We start from the raw sequence: 20,839 nt of genomic DNA, 5'->3' as shown, positions 1-20,839 counted from the left end.
TTTCTGTCACCTTGAAAGTCAACTTCATTTAAATATCACTGGAACACAGTTGCCAACCTAATACTGACTAACTCTGTGCAATTAGGGCAGAATCTTGTGGCTCCATAATATCTAGGAAATAGTCCACAGATTTAATTTGGCTCAGATTTCCTATCTAGTCTATACCATCAACAAAGTAGTATTTTTTTTTTAATTCTATTAGTACAATTTCGTTTCTATGTGGTCACTAGGCTTTGTTAAAAGGAGTGCATAAAAGACTAATTTTATTTTGCTCAGCTTTAATGTATCAATGTTTATTGTCAATTTTCTGTCCCTAAATATTCTCTAATATAATGTCTATGTGTTAATGAAACAAAATTGAAGTATACTACTTCCTAGAGTATAGGGGGGAAAAACACACTATTCTCAATATCAACTTTTTTCTACCCAGTAGTGTGGGTGGGAATGATGCCTTTGTTGCGTGATTTTATTTTCCCTACTGACCACTGTAGAGCTACAAAAGAACATGGTCTGATGTAGACACTTTTCCCCTTTGGAGTAACACAACACTTCTCTGAATGTACACTAGAAAAAAATAAGAATCTATTTTCATCTCTGGCTGACTTTTCAACTTCCTGTTCTTCCAGGGTTAGTAAAACATTTACATTTCCCCTATTTGCATGATGGGATCCTACCCACCATCACTGTTGGAGAGAAAGAATATGATCATGATTTTACTCAACGGGCAGTACTTCCATCTAAAATGGATGGTGAAGCTGGTAGTTCTACAGATTGAAGCAATATGCTACTATTTCTTTAAGGAAAAGATCTCTTAGCTTTTCCACTATGGCCTTTATTAGGTGGTGATCACTGGCTTTAAACAGAGACTTCACTATTTTGAATGTTAAATCTCTGTAGCAGTAAGATTAGATCATCACAACCATGGATTTATCGTACTTCTTGGAGTTGTGTTCAAAAAAGCACCTAAGGAGGTCAACCTAGGAAGGTCCTAATTACAGTGACCTGTTTTATATTTCACATAGTTTTCCTGGTTACTTCAGCTGCAGATGCAGCTCCAGTGCATCTGTTTACCACTGTTTAACAGTGGTAAAATCCCCTACTGAAAATTCTATCCATATTTCAGAGAGATCTCTTCTTCTTTATAGGAGCACTAGTGCTCTAACTAACTCCAAGCCTGCAGGAGAAAACTCCCAATACCTGGTTATTTCTCCTGCGCATTTTGATGCTTCTGCTTACAAAATTGTCCTTGCTGAGGTACAGAATATAATTCAGGAGGGTTTTTCCTAATATTAAAACCTCAGTGAAGAGCAGGATTATTTTGGGGGTTTGGCTCTTCTCTTAGACAGCAGCTGAAATACTAATTTCATTTTTCTGTTAGCTAAAAATCTAAATATCCAATTATTTCTGTAGCTTGTGATGAAGGATACTAAATGAACTTTGGAGCACTTGTTCAAGGACCAGTAATATTTTTGCTTAAAAAGCATTTTTGAAAGCAATTTTCAGTGACAGGATAAAAAAGGTAAAATCACACAGTCAAAATAACTTAGCGTCCTCATGCAAAGCATTGTTCCCTTACATGAAATGAGTTGTTATATAAGAGTATTTTTAACTCAATGCATAGACCTTAGGATCAGAAGGAAGATGGAAACTATCTGAAGGCAATAGTGAAAAAGTAGTTTAAATAACTTTTTTTCATATATAAAAGTCAATGCAAATAAAAAAAATTCCATTTCTAGGCCATGACTTTGTACTGTTAGATTGCCAGGGCTGGATTGGCTCTTATAGACATGTCCTAAAATTCAAATTGCAATTTACAACTCTTTACAATGGAGTGAAACTACTTGCTGATAACTCTTTCAGATTGCATATGAGACAGATCCTTTTGCTATCCACTTATCACTTGACCTTCTGAAAGGTAATAACATTGTTACACAAAATTCGTAGAACAATCTATGTAAAATAGCACAGAAAAATGGTTACTGTGCATCGAGAACCTTGCAGAATAAAGTGTGAACCAATCTAAGATTTTCCTGAGAATTACAGTACACTTGGAAAGATTGATACATACTGATTCACAGCTCTTTATGGCATCACCAATTAGTGTTGTGGTGTATTTCATTCCAAGAGAAGGAAAAAATCCCAAATTGATTGCAAAGGTTAAATGGCATCAAGAAACTAACCTACAATATCCTTTCCAAAATCCAGGCACTTACAGAAATGTTTCACAAGGAGTGGTGACCTTACTGTCCCCTGGTAACACAGAACATGATAGTAAAGGTCCTTGTGCACTTTATCTTGCTGAGGAGCACCTTATTTCCCAGAAGGCATGATAGGTTTCTGCTATGAAGCTATTCAGCATAACAAGATGAGAATCTGCCCTGATTTATAATTCAAACATAAACAATAGTTCATATAATCAAACATATTCTTTACTTTTGACTCATTAATTATCTCAATATATCTAGATATACACATGAAAGTCTGTGGGGTTTTGTTTTTGTTTTTTTTTTTGGTAGAACATTTTTGTCTTGCAGGTTTTCTAATTTATCTGCCACCATGAGAAATGCAGCTGTGTAACTTCCAACAGTGAATATCAAGTATTTCTATATTACAGTAAGGTTGCATACTTCTTTCATTTGAAATTAACTTTTCAGTATTGATGACAATAAAGAAGTGATAAAGATCATGATCTAAACACATTAATCTGAATTACTAAGTGCCTAGGAGAAGAGGACACTATAAATGAGAAGAAAGTTAATGAAGAACAGGACTAATCTGGGATTTTAGACACTAAGAATGTCAAATACTGAGAAATCCCCAAATACAGTGAAATCCCTACAGAAATAAATAAAGGCAAAATATTTAGGGTTTGAAGGCTGAAATTCCTTCCCTTTTGTGAGGTTCCTCTTGGCAGAATTTGGAACAAAAATTTAGAATTCTGTTAAACACTTGGTGAGGTTACATCTGGGTTAAGAGATTGAGCTAAGCAGTGATCCTCTGGCTGAAATGTTTTCCATAATTACATACCCAGTTCAGAATTAGATGCTAAACATGTTTTCTAGTGGGTTTTTTTGGGTGGGGTTTTTTTGGTTTTTTTTTGTTTGGTTTTTTTTTTTTTTGGGGGGGGTTGTTTTTTGGTTTTTTTTGGGTGGTTTTTTTTTTTCCCATTGATAACAAAGATACTAAGGAAGAAAGGACATGCAACATAGGAAACTCCAAGTTTCAGCATAGGTAAGAAAGCATGTGCTCAGAATGTTGCCTCCTTTTCTTTCTTGATGAACAATCTAGAAAATACAAACAGCTCTGCACTGACAAGAGTAGAAGAGCATCTTGGGTTTCTGCTTGATACTGCAGCTGTTAAAGCTAAACTCCATCACAACTGCTTCCTAACACCATTTCAGATGGTCTTCAGATCTCTGACTCCTTGTCAAGTCTGTTAATCATGCAAATAATTCACACCATTTTTCTCTTGTCCCAGTATGGGAGTAAGAGTGGCTGTATCTCAAGTGCTTTCAAAAGGTGCTTAACTTCCAATAACAGAGAATTCAATTTCCCTGATAAATTATTGGCATATTTATTACTCCTTGTTAATATCTAGCATATGAATGAATCTAGTCATCTCAGTAACTTTAAAAACCCACCTTTCATGTGACAAAGCAAAATGTCAGGATTGTTAGCTGATTAAGGATGAATAAAAAAAATATTTATGGTGATAATCATGATCATTATTAGCAATCAAAGTCCTAATCATGCCACAGTTTTTTTAATGTTGGGAATACCTTGTTCATGTAACAGGCACAATTTTGGAAAAGAAAGTTTACTAGTTCTTCAACACATAGAAAATTTATTTTGTGAATGGAAGGCTCTGAGTTGTTACACAGGCTGTCAACACACTGCCCTGTAGATTTTCATTTAGTGGAAGGAACTGATGAAGACCTTTCCAAGTACAACATAGGTTTGACATAGACCAGATAGACTTGTCTGACTGAAGGAAAAAATGTGTTGAACAAAAAAAAAAAAAACAACAAAACAAAACAAAACAAAACAAAAAACCCAAACACAAATACAATTAAAATGCAGGAAAAAAGAACTGAATGCTAGTAAAAAACATGCATTCATTCTCTAATTTTCTGCATCGCTCAAGGCTAAAGCTGTACATTCAGCTATTTTTGTCAACAAATAGCACTGGGATATTTTTTAAACAGAAATTTCATGTCAAAAAAGGAATGGAAAGACCTTTTTTCATTGAGAAAAAAAGCATAAAATGTGAAAGAAAAATGCAAAAAAAATCTTCCTTATAATGTTTTGTGAAATTGTGGGGCAGAAAATATAGTCTTGATGGTGTTTCAGGCAGAGATTTCTGAAATCTATGAAGCACAGCGTTATAGTGGGGCAGATTGTGGTAGAAAAAGGGGGGAGGGTTTTAAACTACAAAAAGAGAGTTAAATTAGATGTTGGAAAGAAATTCTTTACTGTGAGGGTGGTGAGGCACTGGAACAGCTTTCCCAGAGAAGTTGTGGATGCCCTATCCCTGAGAGTGTTCAAGGCCAGTTCAGATGGTGTTCTGAGCAACCTAGTCTAGTGCAGGAGGGTTAGAACTAGATGATCTTTAAGGTCCCTTCCAAACCAAGTCATTCTATGATCCTGTGACTCTATGGTTCAATGATCCTATGTCAGTACACACTGATGCAACCTTTCACTCAGCAAAGGTTTAGATTTCATCTTTTATGTATTCAAATGTTCACTTTCCAGCTCAAACAAGTGAAGGTTTTGAACAGAAAAATGGAATTTCAAAGAAATCCTTATCTGCCTGTCATTGGCAGGTACCTGCTCTGGTTATGTATGCTGAATGTTACACTTCCAGATCAGCTTCACAGCTCCTCTGCATTTCCAGGTCTCTGGGACCAATAGACTCATTTGTGTAGATGAGGATTCTCCTGTGACTGTGTGCTGTGGTTTAACCCCAGCCAGCAACCAAGCACCACACACAGTCATTCTCACTCAATGACCCACCAGCAGGATGGACTGGGCAGAGAATTGGAAGGGTAAAAGCTGGAAGACTCACAGGCGGAGAATAATTCAGTTGCATAGGGAATGCAGAAGCTACACACTCAAGCAAAAAAACCCAAAGAACTCATTCACCATTTCCCATGGGTAGGCAGGTGTTTGGCATCTCCAGGACAGCAGGGCAGCCTCACACCTCACAGTGACTTGGGAGGACAAATGCCATCACTCCTAACATCCCCTCCTTCCTCCTTCTTGCACGCAGCTTGGAATACTGAGCAGGATGTCAGACAGTCTGGAATATCTCTTCGGTCAGCTTGGGTTTCTCCCCAGCCTCCCATGTACTTCCAGCTTCCTCACCAGCTTGGCAGTAGGATAAAACAGGAAAGGCCTTGGCTTCGTGTAAGCCCTGCTCAGCAGTAACAAAAACATCTCTGTTATCAATCCTGTGTTCAGCACTAATCCAAAACACAGCACCATACCTGACAGTATGAAAAAACTAACCCTACCAAATCCAAAACCAGCATATAGTGCTGTCATTATCCCAAGGACTTGCAGTCAAAAACATCCCATGAACCAATAGAATATCCTCAGGACACAGACACTGAAAAGAACATCAAAAAGTGAAAATAATCATTAAAATGTCAGAGACAAGAAAAAACAACCAGAAATCGAGAATCCACACAGCATAAAATATTGAAGTTCATGAAGGAAGAGATAAGGTCAAAGCCACACAGAACTCTAAAAATAGATGTACCAGTATTATTCTGAATTTCATTCTAGTTACAAATAATTCTGATTAAAAACTTTCACTAGTTTTTATGATCTTTTGAGAAGGCATATGATTAGTTGTTAACAATTCATTTTTATTTGGCTAGCACTGTTAGTTTGATTGTATAAAGAAAAATTACTGCTAAGCAAAAGCCAAGATTTTTCACTTTATAGTCAATAGAAGAGTGATGCATAATTAACCTTGGCCATGAGGACTATCCAAAATTACAGGTGACGGCTCCCTTTTTCCTTTTATCTAGGGGAAATGAAAAGGAGACATCTTGACATATGAACAACTAACATCCATGTTCTGGAACTCTGTAGCAAACAAATGTATTTCCATTTAGGGCATTGTTTTTTGTTTGTTTGGTTTGGAGGTGGTGCTGCTGTTGCTTTTGTTGTTGGTGGTGGTGCTGTTCTTGTTGTGAGGTTTTTGTTTGGCTGTTTAATTGTTTTTTATTGTTGTTTTGGTTTGGTTTTAGTTTTGGATTGTTGATGGGGTTTTTATAACCTGTCAAAAATCCCTGGGGAAAAGCAAAATCAGGGAACAGAAAGACTTTTGGTGACATTTTTGACCATGATACTACAAACTCAGAGAATTTTACTGAATGTAATTTGCCGGTTTTAACACTGTGTACTTAAACTGTACTGGGAAGTTTACAGCTAAGTTCAGCCCATCAGAAACATACCTAAATTATGCATAGTGTAATGATGACATGTCCTTCTAGACCAGTGTCCCAACAATTTCTATGACCTGATTATGCCTTCCTAAACAGAAATTCGTTCCTACAGCTTTGCAGCTAGCAGTACTTGAGGAAATAAAAGACACATATTATGTGTTGAAAAGAACTGAGAATATAAAACATGTTTATGGTTAATTTGATCATCTCCACATATGACCTGAGTATTTAAATAATGAATTTTCTCAGCACTCTGAATGCTAAGATACCTTGACTTCACAAGGAAGTCAGAGCTGAAGCATATTTTTTGGCCAGTTCAGAAAGTTTCCAATTTTATCATTATGTGCAACCAGATGTCAAAATCCTATTGCAAAATTATGTGATTATTACATAGCATAGGCATACAATAATGAGCAGAAGGAAGTGGAAGTGGCAAGAAAGAATCTTCTGCATTAGTTACTGGGTGCATAAAATTCTGAACGGGAGAAATTGAGGGTTTAGGACTATGCTAAATACATAATCTCAAGCACTAGCTCAACTCCAAACATAAAATTTGACATGCCGTGTTTGTTAAAGTCCCTTGGGTGTTCTTTGAAGATGTGTCCACTGAACACTACCACTCCAGCAAACCTCTCCACTAAATTCCTGCTGCTGCTGAATTTAAAATGAACATGCTCTGGGATTAACTGTCACAGCATACTCCCCACAAATAGATCTAAGGTCAGCAGAAAAGACTGCCAGAAATTCAGGTTCTCAGCAGGAGTTTTTTTTAAAGGCAAGTAGTGTTTGTGGTAATGAGTAGGACACCTAGAGACTTAGTTCTCTCTAATTATGTTAAGATGTCCTCAGCCTTAATTGGAATACTGCTGCCAGAAACATTCTAGACCACACACCTAAGAAAATGGCATTAAGCACATGATATTCAAAGTGGAACAGGAAACAATAGCTCCAGAGAGATCAGACAGATGAAGGGAATGACCCTATCTCAGAGACTGATGCAGTGCAATGACCTGGAAGGCTCATGCTGTGGAGGTGCTGACTACCACGTATTCCACCGGGTCTGTGTTTCAGCATATTCTCCCCACTGCCCAGAAGTCTTTGTCTTGAAGAATGGCAGCAGATTGCAACCAGATGTCCAGGAAAAGCCTCAACTAACAGACTTTTCAGTCAGCTGTGTGAATTTAAGATTTTAATTCCAAATTACCTTTGGAGAAAGGAATACAAAGGAAATTTGGGCCAGCCTTTTCTTTAATATCTCTGGACAGGTCTCCTAGTTAAAGCTGAGAAAGGTCAGGTTCAGCATGTGCCATCTAGGATGGCTATCCTGAGGTGAATCTTGTACAAAGCTTCCTAAAGGCTTCAGAGGATATGCTGCACTGGCTGACAGATCAGAAACCTGATTGTTTAGAAAACTACTATAGAAGTTCTCCATCTCTTCTTACATACTCAAAAAAGTAGCATTACCTTTTTTGAGAGTTCCCCCTGAGTTCTAAAAACAAGACTTAAAAGCATTGTCATAAAATCAGAATTGGATCCCTTATTCATAGTTGTTTTTTTGTAATTGTTTCCACAGGATAATACCATGCTTTTTATGCAACAATATAACAATCTCAGCTTTTGATATTTTACTATTTGAAGGAGTTTTTCAATAGCAAAAAGCAGTTAGATTTATACCATGAGCAAGATGGCCAAGTAAAAATTAGGCTTTTGGAAGAGTCAATGACAAGCATCTGCAAAACACTAAAGATTCCTACGAAATTGTCAGAATTCAGTGGTGAGAGAGAGAAAGAGATGTGTTTGTAAGGAAAAATGTCCTTTCCACAGTTCCTGGGGATGCATGAAGACCATCTGACATAAAAACCAACTGATCTTCCAAATCTGGATAAGGCAAAAAATAAACCACACATGTGTCCATGCTCTTCTTCCATGGCTGTTAAAAGATGGAAACAGAGGCACTGTTTACAGTTAGACAGCAATTAAGTGTGTAATTTTGACAATTTTGATGTAAAAATACTATAATATAGTAGCTTTTGTCATTCCCATGGACACAACAAAAGAGCTTGGCCTTTATCTCATTGACCAACCATAAAAAAATAGTTCCAGCTTTTTGTAGCTCATTTTCTACCACATTCTAGTAGTGTCTTCTTAGCAAGATGACAATCAGTTCTCCACTCAGACAGGTTGTGGATTACTTCTCCACTGAGATAGGGTTTTCCAGGTGACACAACTGAAGTCTGTGTCATGGATTCCCTAAAAGAAAAATGAAAGGAAGCAGGGAATTTGTCCAGTGGTAGAAACAGCCATTCGGGGATTAGTCTTCAACACAGGCATCATTTTGCCATAGTGTTCACCACTTTTAACAGACAGAAGGTAAATATTTTATTTCCCCTTCCCAGAAGTGCAACATATAAACATCCTTATGGTAAGAATCACTGGTGTGCTTCCTGGTGGTAGATGTCAGGGAATTATTCTCTCCACAACATACAGAGAAGTAGAACACATATATTCTTTTCTGACTGCAGTGCAGGAGTGTTGCGGTGTGATTTCATGGTTTCCCAAGAACCTTGGTTTCTCCCTTGAAGTTGTCCTCCCAGGTGTGTCAATCACTCCTCCTTTCCCCACCCTGACCCCTGCTGAGCACTGTCTGTCACTCCTGGAATTCAAGAAGGGTGTCGAGTGATTGGGCAGATTCAAAAGATGCCCTCCACCCCCAGAGGGCATTGGGCCATCCAGGTGTCCTTTGTCCCCTGAGACCTCCTCTCCGGTACCTGGTCAGTGGGCTCCCTATCCCTTCCCCCCTCCCCTCCCCCGGGGAACCACGCAGTCCGGGGAGTGCTGATGGAGCAGTGATAGGATTCAGAGTCCTGCTTGGAGCTGTTGCTACATTCAGAGGCCTGTGGGTCAGAATAAAAGCTCTGGATTAAACCCTCCATCAGAACTGACTCCTTTCCTTCACCATAGCCTTAAAGGATTCTCCAGCAGCAGGAAACCTGAGGAGCGGACCCTCGGCGAGAGGAGGCTCCATCCCACTGCCACCTGAGCTCCAGCTTGCCTGGACTTGTCTCCATGTGCCTAGCTGCAACATCCAGCTAGCCAAAAGTGTCTCTGGGGTGAAACACCATAGTTGCCGCTATTTGGGCCAGCACCAGGGGCCAGACAAGCCAGGGCACGTCCCGTTCTCGACATTGGCACCACCAATACAGGAGTTGTGCACTTCTCTGTACTTAGCATGGAGAAGGTAACTCTGAAAGAGTCTGCCGTAGCAACCCATCGTGATGCTTTAATGGAGATGGATGCCTCCTGATGGACAGATCTGGAGCTGTCTGATACAGACTGACTGACCAAAAAAACCCCCAAAACCATGCTGCCTATACTCAAGGAAGAATTAGTTAGATCTGACTTTAGTAAAAAGGCTGCAACTGCAAAGTTACTTTTATTTACTGATTGAAAGAATGCTTAAGCTCTCAGTATCAGTTAATTTATTCTTGAACTGCTCTATTCTAAGAAACACTACCAGCACATCTTCTCTACACTTCTTACCAATAGCATGAATGTAATGAAATATTGATGGTTTTGTTGCTTACAAGCAGGTTTGCTAAAGTAGCTTTGAGTTTGAGGTGTTCTAGATACCAGAGCACAATCATATTTCTAGTTAAATGTGGATCCCTGCTTTCCTTTATCAAGGGCATCTGAAGGGTGATTGAGAGCTTTGATTCAGGTGTCTGCATTCACACCTCAGCATCTAAATGCACATTGTCATTGTTTTGATTCATCTTCAGAACCTTTGCTTTCCACAGACATAAACAAATCGCGCAAGTGCTTTGACCTCCATAAAATATGCTGGGATTCGTTTATAGTTTCGTGTGGAAACACTCATCTTGCATTTTCAGCAACAACTTATGGACCCCATGCAAGCTCACCTTTCTAAAAGTAACTTGGAACATTTGGTGATTCACTTCAAAGTACAAGCTAAAGGATTTGTGTAATATGAAAGCTGTAGACTGAACTCTTCCTGCACTTGTTATATGGACTGGGTGAAAGAACTCTTGGTGTATGATGGACATATAAGTTGCTAAGACAATGATTTCAAATTACAAGCAACAGAAAGATTTGTGTAAGAGCAGCATAATACAAAAGTTACTTCCACTATCTGTTTTGCTTTTCAGCTATTTCAGAGCCATCATCAGAGATGTCCTAAATATTGAGAGACATCTCTTAAAGAAAAAAACCATAATACACTTTAGGGCAATTGTGATGTTCACTACAATGTAGTAAACATTTCCAACATAAGGATTTAATGAAAATTATTAACTGTGTAATCATACAGTTAGCTGGGTAGCTGGGTATAATGCAGTCTAATAATTATTAGTCACAATGCTTTTCATCATGTTCTATGCAGAAAACAATGTTTAGATAACATCCTTTCAAACATACTACAAAACAGAAATAAATTAAATGCCCTCAGAATTATAGTCATACCAATAATAGTATTCCTATAGGCAAACAGGGGCAAGTGTTTTTGAGAAAAACATGACACGAGAGTGAGTGTATTGGCCTTGTTTATGTATCAAGTGCACAATATTACTGCAATGCCTATTTGGAAACATAAAGCAGTATTTCTAAAAGGATTTGGAAGTCTTAAGTGATTAGAAAAATTATCTCTATTGCTCAAATAAATTTTCCTGATGAGGTATCATAGCAACAATATGCAACTTTTGTTCCACTAGGGAGAATACCTTGTTTCTGGTGAACAGCTTATATTTCATATTCCTTATATCTTATCACATTTTATATTCTGAAAGAAAATTTTAACACATCACTTAAATTGCATAAATCTCACAGCTGATTATATGATCACCCATAAGAAGAGCCAGTGAAAAGATTTGCCTGCCTTGACTTACACTGATGTATTGAAGAGGGTTGGTGTTTGTCACCATCCAGTCTCAGTGAACTTGGTGAGAAAAGTTCCACTGGCTTGTCTGAATCCAGCCCTGAGATTTTCAGTATTTTACCACAAAATGTCCAGTGTTTGCTGTGGCCCCAGGAGTCTGGTCCCTCTTTCCTGTTCCCATACAGGTGGTGGGCCCATCAAACAGTAGCTTCTAGAAAAAAGGAGAAATGGGAAGAGCTCAGCTAGAGAAGGAGCTGAACCCAGGTTGAACTCAATTTCATGCACTTCATTTTTCCAAGAAACATTTTATGAAGTGTAAGAGGGGTTTTTTTTCTGGTTAGGGAGCCTGAGGAAATCCCTAAAGTAGATACTTAACTAGCTGAATTTACCACAACCTGGGATTCTGTCCTGCTGCTTTTCTGAGTTGTGATCTGCTGGTGACAAAGTGCTCCACCCTGCACCTGCAAGGGCAGCAAGGTAGCAGGAGCCAACACAATTTAATTTATTGGTTTAAATGGTTTATCACACCCACCTGCTCTGACATCTCTTCAGATACAGTGGTTTTCAGCACTGGCCAGCATGGGGCACCTGGCAAGAGGCTGCTAGCACTACAATTTGTCCCAGCAGTATGTTTTTTAGCATCGGTCTTAACAATGATTACTGTTTGGGGATCTTATTTCTTTAAGCACTTGAGTTATAACTCCTAATATTTATGCCGTGTATCACCTGTCTATGCTTAGCAAAAGAACTTTAGCTTAAAGAAAAAAAAAAAAAGTGTTTTGCTTAATAATATATGCTTTATATTCACCAGTCAAAACGTCTTTGTGAAGATGTTCAAAGCACAAATGAGAATTCATGCTCAAGGATGCTTTATACAACAACTTCCATTGATTAACCATGATTTATGATTGGGATTTCTTCTCCTTTTAACATTTAAAGTACAAAAAAAAAAAATCTTGAGTATTAGAAACTTTTTATGCTATAAGTATAGATACTATTTCATTAAGTAAGATCAGGATCACCACAAGTGCACTTTTGTTAGGAGTAAGTTTATTGAAGAGAAAACCCATTTTCATTTTTTTCAATCAAGAATATTCACAATATAGAACAACAGCACCAGGAAGGATGAAAGTGAACCTGTCATACCAAGAGGTTTGGACAAGATTGTACTAGCCAGTGCTTGAACAATTTCATCCCTGTTTTTTCCTGATCCCTGTGCTTTTGTTCATGGTTGCAACTCAAGGATTATTTCCATTAGAGTATTTATCTCTTTATGCTGTAGAGAGAAGAGAAAGAAGAAAAAATAGGCATCCTTCAGAGAACATTTTAGAAGCTTCATCCTGTCTTTTCTTTTTTCTTTGTTCTTAGGACACATTTCCATGGAATGTTTGGGATTATGATCCTATTTACATGGCTTACTCCAGAATTTAGTTCTAGTATTCTGCACCAACTTTCTAGTTATGCACCAACTTTCTCAGCTATTTAGTAAAAGAATACCTACACAGGAAAAATGCATTTCCTAAATTTCATACCCAGAAATAGAATGTATTTTTTAAAATTCTGCACCATTCTAGTCCATTGAATTGCAGACTAGGAATTCTATTTAAATTCAAAATAGATGCTTATAATCAGATTAAAGTGTTTATTAATACTTCAAGATGATCATTCTAAAGACAATTTTCACTGATTTCTACATAAAGAAGCTTATTATTCTCAGTATGTTTCTAATTTGACCATTAAACTCCTTATATATATTATTAAATGAAACCTTAAACATGAGGAAACGAGTTAAAATTTTAATTATTTTACTTCATTATCTTAGTTTTAAATGTTATTAAATCCTTGTTGCAAGCCCAGAGGAACAAAGTTTATTAAATATTGTGTTATTTATCTTCCCTATTTTCTGTGGGAAGGGTTCTCCTTTATTTTGCTAGTACTTCACCTTATTGCTACAGAAGCCTAGTTGGTATAACTAATTTTAACTTATGAACACATACTGGAGTTTTTTTTTTTTTTTTTCCCCAAATAGAGAGCTATGAGATCCATATATAGATTTGGTTCAAAAACTGCTTCTAAAAGCTGAAGCTGATACCATCTTCCCAAAAGAACTGGTATGTGTTTTGTTGCCTAATGGATTAAGAATAAGAACTTAAATAATTAGAAATCCTGTAGAAACTGTCAGACAAATGGCAGAATAATGATTTATAGGTCAGGTTACTAAGAATGATACAATGTGAATGTAATAGTGTTTCTAAAGTCAAGAGTGGTCATTATTAAATGCAACATGTATAGGAAGAAAGCATATCTTATCATCTCTTATGATAAGCAGAAACAAAGACAAAAAGAGATGAAATTACTTACCCAGGGGGTCTCTAGTACAATCAAGAATTATACAAAATGCCTGCAATTCTACCCAAAAACCTTAAGCATAAACTAGATTTTTTTTCCTTCTTGTTAATGCATCCATTAGTTTGTATTTAAGGTCTCAAAATTCCTATCCTGTGTGTTTCTAAGCATATAATATTACTTTGATTCAGCTGCTATAAATGTCCTGCTTAAGAAGAATTTAGAGGATTACTAGGGTACCCGTAGGAAAAATGAACAGGATTTAAAAAATATAATATTGAGAACTTGAATATGAATAGCTTTTTAGTATTCCTTCAGAGTGCTCCTTTGTGAATTTAGAAAGTATAAAACCACTATCCCACAAAAATTGATTGATTTGCACAAAGCCATGGATAATATATATACTAGCATAGAACGTAAAATGTATAAATATTAAGAAGTTATTTATTAAAACCTGAGTTGGTAGGAAATGGGCTGAAGAGAACATCCAAGAATCCTCTGTTATGCAAGAGAAGCCAGATCTAACAAGCAGTACAGCCATTTCTCATTATTTCTGCTTAACAAACTGTGATCGTTAAATCAAATTCGCCCTTTAATCTACAAAGTATAATTCATTTAACAAAACTATTTTAGAAATGTATTTAATAAAAATCCACAAAATTGAAACATTAGGTTGGCATTTCTGGGCATTTTAAGGAATCCTGATTCTACACTCAAAAGAAGGTTTCAATGTATTCTTTAAAGTCTCAGCAATTGACATGCACTGAGCAATGTACACTCTTGTTGCAGAAACATCCATATATTTATAACATCCATATTACAGTATTTTCTTGTTAATTATACAGGTAAAATTTAACATCAGCCTATACATATGTTATCAAAATAAACCAAGGATTTTCCTTGAAGTATATGAAGAGATATGTAATTCACCATAAGAAAATATCAGTGGGAAGACACGGATGGCAAACTTTTACATAGGTGGTGACAGATCAGTATCAGCTTTTGACATCCTCAAATGGAGCCTTGAAATTGAGGGATTTGCTCCCATTTAAAAACACAGATGTTATTCTGGAATACTCTGTCTTGACTATAGAGGACAAGCTGAAGTTTGCCACTGTGTCACACACATCCCCCAACTGTTCTGCAAGCAGCACACAGATACCAAAAAAAAAGATTTAGAAATCCCAAAATCTGTTTCAAGTTTGAGCATTGAAAATTAAATCACACAGCTAAAGAGAGCCAAGTGAATCACCTGAAGGTGGTCACTGAAAGGGAGGGAATTTATTTATTGCTTTTCTGCTCTTTGACATGAAGAAGGAATTAAATAAAACCATTAGGTCCGTTTATGTATTTGCAGATAATGCTTAATAAAGTAATGCTCAAATAATCTACAAGCATGATTCATAGATAGATATTGCTAGGTAACGCCAAACTTGGGTCAAGAATGCCTCCCTGCAACTCTGCCTGCTGATCAGAAAGCTTTGTATATTGAAAATGAAGGACATCAGCAATAATTCACCATAGAAAATAATAGTTTTCTACATAAAAACCTGTGAAGACTAGAACAGAATTTTAGCATATTGCTTAGATGCATTGAGTCAGCTTGATCTTGGATGAAGATTATTGCTTCTCTGTATCAAATAAAACAGGTATGAAAACACACAGCTATTCACATTCATGGAGTACAAACATAATACCTAAGTCTGAATAAATAATTCTACTCAGATTGTCAGATAACTGAAATATTTTCATTCTTTCCTTGAAATATATGTACCTGTATATATTCTGTATATTTGTCATGTTTCAATGTGCCAGCAAAAATGTATCTTCAAGACTTTATAAAGGCTGAAGCAGTTTCAGATGCAGTATTGACAGATTTCTGCTGAACATAAAAATGCACAAAGAAATATTATTTCATATTTCTAAATATTCTGAGTATTCTGATTGATCTAGGATGTTTTTTTATTGTCATGTGCACAAAAGTGAAAGTGCCTTCATATCAGAATCAGTTCTTTTCAGTTGTTAAAGTATAAAGCAATACTACCAGTATTATAAAATCAAACAGTAAAAATGATGTAAACATTGAATATTGGACATCATACATAAGCAACTGTATACCTGACCTGAACATGGTCATGGGTGCAGCTGCATATTTATGCTTTTATTTGCCTCATCACCCATATGAACAATCAGTTAATTTGGGTCATCTACTTGTATACATGCACAATTTCCTATATGAACAGAATCAATGCATGTGCAAAATAAATATTTGTTTTCAATTTCTTCACTTGCAACTTCAAATTATGATCTTTAGTGGGAACATCAATATACATAAACTATTTTTGTCTTAATTTCAGATAATGATTGAAAGGGTTTTGAATTCTACATGGAAATACTAGTTTCTTAGTAAGAGATAAATGAAACTTCCTAGACATGCAAACCTTCTATAACTAACTTGGTATCGGCACTGTTTGATTATACATGGGCACACAAAGAGACTTTCTGAAAGACACAAAATGCATTTTCATTTGGCTTGTCAAATGAAAAGTGGAAACATTCTCAAGGGAACAAGAAAAATTTTGTCAGGTATTATGTGCTCTGACTTTTATCTCAAAAGGCAAATATTTGTGATACAGTAAAAAAGAAGTAAAGGTTAATAAAGTGAACATGAGACTGCTAAAGAAATGCCATATCTTTTAAATGTAATAGAATTAATTTTTGTTTCAAGACGACTGCCAGAAGAAGAATAAAAAAAGAAATCCTTATATCGTCTGTTCGGAACATAGAGATGTTTTGCAGAGTTTGTCTTCGAGGGCTAATACATTTACATCTGAGAATCTAATTCTGTGTTACCTTGTGGTTTCCGCAATTTTTTATTTTTTTTTTTTTTTTGTTTTTTTTTTTTTTATTTTTTTTTTTGTTGTTGTTGTTGTTGTTTTGTTAGCATTTTCATTTTTAAGAGTCTGGCAATTAATGGAAAACCAGATTATCAGAGTTGATATTCTCATGAATGTCACATTTCTTTGAAATCCTTGGGTAAAATCTAGAAAATCTACCTTTTTTCTCTAGAATTGTTTAGGAGTCAGGGCTACATAATACCAAAGCATTACAGTTGCAATTTCATATTTCATAAGGGAAAGGAACAAAATAAAAGGAAATAAAGAAAAAAATTTGAATAGAGACAATTAATTCTGCACAAGAATCATTAGAATAATCAGATATTAATGTATATGCTCTCTCTAATATAGTAAAACAGTTTCAAAGGCAATGTGATGGCCTCTTATGAGAGTGTTACAAAGTTGGTGGATGAAAGAGCGACTGAGCTTATCTGGAGTTGTGCAATGTGTTTGACACTGTTCCATACAACATCCTTGTCTCTAAACTGGAGAGATGTGGATTTGCCAGATGGAGCACGCGGTGGATGAGGAATTGGCTGGATGTCACACTCAAAGTGTTGTGGTCAATGGCTCAATGTCCAAGCAGTGACCGGTGGTATCCTCAGGGTTCAGTACTGGAATTGGCATCAACACCTTTTTTTTTCCATGGACAGTGGGACTGAGGGCAAGTTTGCCACTGAAACTGAGCTGTGGCGGGTAGTCAACACACTGGAGGGAAGGGATCTTGACACTTGATCTTGACACAAGATCTTGAGAGATCTTGACACTCTGGGCAGGTGGGTCTGTGCAAAACCTCATGAAGTTTAGTGTAGTGCAAGGTCCTACACCTTGGCTGGGGCAATCCCAAGCACAAAATCAGTCTCAGTGGAGAATGGATAGAAAGCAATCCTGAGGAGAAGTACTTAGGAGTGTTGTTGGACAAGGAACTTGACATGACCTGTTGATGTGCACTTGCAGCACAGAAAGACAACTGCATCCTGGGCTGTGTGTAACAAGTGGCCAGCAGCACAAGGGAGATTAATCTGCCTCTCTGTGCGTGATCCTGCCTGGAGAGCTGTGTCCAACTATACTGAGATCCCAACACAGGAAGGACATGAACCTGTTGGAGCAAGTCCATTGGAGGTCCATAAAGTTGATCAGAGGGCTGGAGCACCTTTCCTACAGAGACAGGCTAAGAGAGTTGGGGTTGTTCAGTTTAGAAAAGGGAAGACTCTAGAGGACCTTAGGGCATATTCCAGTACCTAGAAGGGGCTACTAGAGATCTGTACAGGGAGGGACTTTTTACAAGGGCATGTAGTGGCAGGACTAGGTGGAATGGCTTTGAACTGAAAGAGGGTCATTTATGTGGTAGAAAGATGGTAGAAATATTTACTGTGAGGGTGGTGAGACACTGGGGCAGGTCCAGAGAAGCAGTGGATAGCCCATTACTGGAAGTGTTTAAGGCCAAGCTGGATGAGGCTTTGAGTAACCTGGTCTTGTGGAAGGTGTCCCTTCTCATGGTGGGGGGCACTGGAAACAGATGATCTTTAAGGACCATTCGAATCCAAACCTTTCTGTGATTACATGATTGTAGTCCAAACAAAATCTGCAATCTAAACAAGCATTTACTCTCTTATGCCAAAGAACGAATCTTTGAAACTCATAGTGAGCTGCATTCTGCAGATCAAAATGGATTTTGCTTAGGAAGGATGCTTGAAAACACTTATTTCAACAAATACATAAGGGTCTTTATCTCAATTCTTTGCAAAAGAGTTCAGAACATTATGCCTAGTTTTTGGTTTGTATCTTTTAGCACATAGGGAAGGTGACTAAATAAAATATATAGTATTGGGCAAAGAAAGCACTTTCATATTTCAACAGAAAGGAGACATTTGGATAGAAGCTCTGCTTCATCTTTGCAGCCATTTTTCTCTGTTATACTACACACAGTTACCTTGGTTCCCTTACCATTACAATCATAGGTGGAAGCTATGACTCCAGTGGAAGCTGGGGCAGTAACGATGCAGTCTTAAGCAGCCTGAATTTAGTACCAGGTATGAAGACTAATGAGTAATACATCACCAATTCTAGAACGGAATGTAAGAGAGATATTTGTAAGAGTGAAAAACTGTAATAACCTTGCAGAAAACATTGAAGTATTGTGAATGCCCTGTTCAGTAACCCATGGTGGCAGAAATAAATTGTCTAAATCTGTCCACTGATTCCCTCAATACATTGAACAGATGCCTGGTCAGCCTTGGAGGGAAAACTTCGGACATAAAAATAAGCAGACAGCATTTCTTTGCGAATATCATGGAGGTATGAAGTCAAGCAATCGTCAATTGCTCCTGCTGCAGAGGGTGAGAGCATACAGCTGCTGTCTGCTCTGCAATGATATGAAGATTCTCTCTGTGGATGCTCTTTCTGTGAAAGCAAGAAGGAGATAATCAGCTGGGTAATGGCCAACACACTCAGTAGACAAGATAATGGTAGAGTTCAAAGAGGACAGCAGTAAAGCAGTTGCATAAACCAAAGACTGTGACTGTGACTGAAAATGGTGAGCTGTGAAAGCTCCTTACTTTAAGAAAAAGACATTGCATTTTGTGTTAGAAGATAAAAATTGGAAATTTGCTTTTCATCTTGGAAAAGGGATGTATGAGGTAAATGGTCTCTGTTAATATAAGGAATTTAGGTGGTTTTTATATACTTATTTTTGGATAGGAGACTTCAAGAAGATTACCTATGACTTGATAGGCAACATGTAAAAATATTTAACTACTCTGTATATAAGGACTATATGTTGAACCTTTGAGTTAGAAAGTTCTTCATCTTTCTGAGGAAAATAGGAAAAGGGGTTTAAAAAATCAAAACTTCTGAGTTATATTAAGAATATTTCAAAGGCACTCAGTTTTGACTCATTAATCCATGAGTCTGAGATCAGTGGTGATCACAGATCCTGGACTTCAGTTACTTGATCTTTTGTTTCACTGGGTGCTTCAGTTTTAGAGAGGATGTGGAATTCAGCCCATCTCATTTTAGCCTTCAGAAAGAATAGTGCCTTTCTGTTAGCCTGCTATCTTGAACCCTCCCCAGTCAATGGAATGAGACGGACACCTCACTAAGGTAATAATGAATCAGGAAGAATACCTAAAACAGATGGAATAAACATGTTAAACAGATGGAATATGCTGTGTCTACATAGTATGTGTTTTTCCTCCTTCACCTCCTTCTCCTTGCTTTGTAAGGGTACTAGAGATAGCTCAGAGAATAGACCTATTAGCTTTATGCCACAATTAAGCGCAATATTTCTGCCTGTCAGTAACTAGCATTCACACTACCTTTAGTTTGCCATGAAAAGCTGTATTAACGAGAAAAACATCTTTGGGTTTTGCAAATGCTTTACAGCTTCATCTGGCAGCCAGTTGGTTGTGTCAGCTCTGGGCCATGTTACATAACCTACCTTCTGCAGAGCTCTACTTCTCTGACAAATGCCAGAAGCAGACAGCCGCAACACCGCAGTGCAACTGCTGTGCTTGTTATCCAAGTCAGGGCAGCCCACGGCCTCTGCCTGCCCTGGCAACAACGTCTACAGGAAAGTATCACCCTCATTAAATTCATGCCAGATGTTCCAAACAAGAGACACAAGTGTTTTCCTTTTTCCTGTCCTGCTGCGTTTAAAGTAAAATGCAGTGCGTCTTCGTGTGGAGTGGGTTTTGCACAGTTCTAGAAACATGTAATGAACAGAGCACAGATCACACCTTGTCCCCTAGGGCACAAAGAGGTATATCTGATGATCTGTCTGTGTGCTATGGCTGAAACCACTAGTGCTCAGAAAAATTCCTCTGAATTGCCACTACATTAATTCTTGGAAAAGCTGAACCTTGAATTTAGCACTAGAAAAATTGCTTAAACAGCCCATTGAATTCCAGTCTCTACTTAAATGCTGATGTCCTGGTTTGGACTCTAAAATAAGTTTTCATAATTTTTAATTTTTTCCTCCCAACTTCTAATCACCCTGGTTAGAAATTTTCTTTACAGATGTAACACAGATTCTTCCAGATTTTTTCCTAAGTGGGATGAATGAAATTGTTCATGCAAGCATTTTTTAAGTTACAGCATCAATTTTCTCAATAAAATATTTTTAAAATCTAAAGAGAAAACAGATTTTTGCTCTCAGCTTTTGAAATCTTTAGTGCACAGTGAGATAAACAATAGGAAATATTGTAAAAACAGTATTTAAGCTGAAACCAATGGCTCTTTAATATGCATTT

The sequence above is a fragment of the Vidua macroura genome, chromosome Z (genome assembly GCF_024509145.1).
Source record: "Vidua macroura isolate BioBank_ID:100142 chromosome Z, ASM2450914v1, whole genome shotgun sequence".
Classification (NCBI taxonomy): domain Eukaryota; kingdom Metazoa; phylum Chordata; class Aves; order Passeriformes; family Viduidae; genus Vidua; species Vidua macroura.
This window is presented reverse-complemented; position numbering follows the sequence as displayed.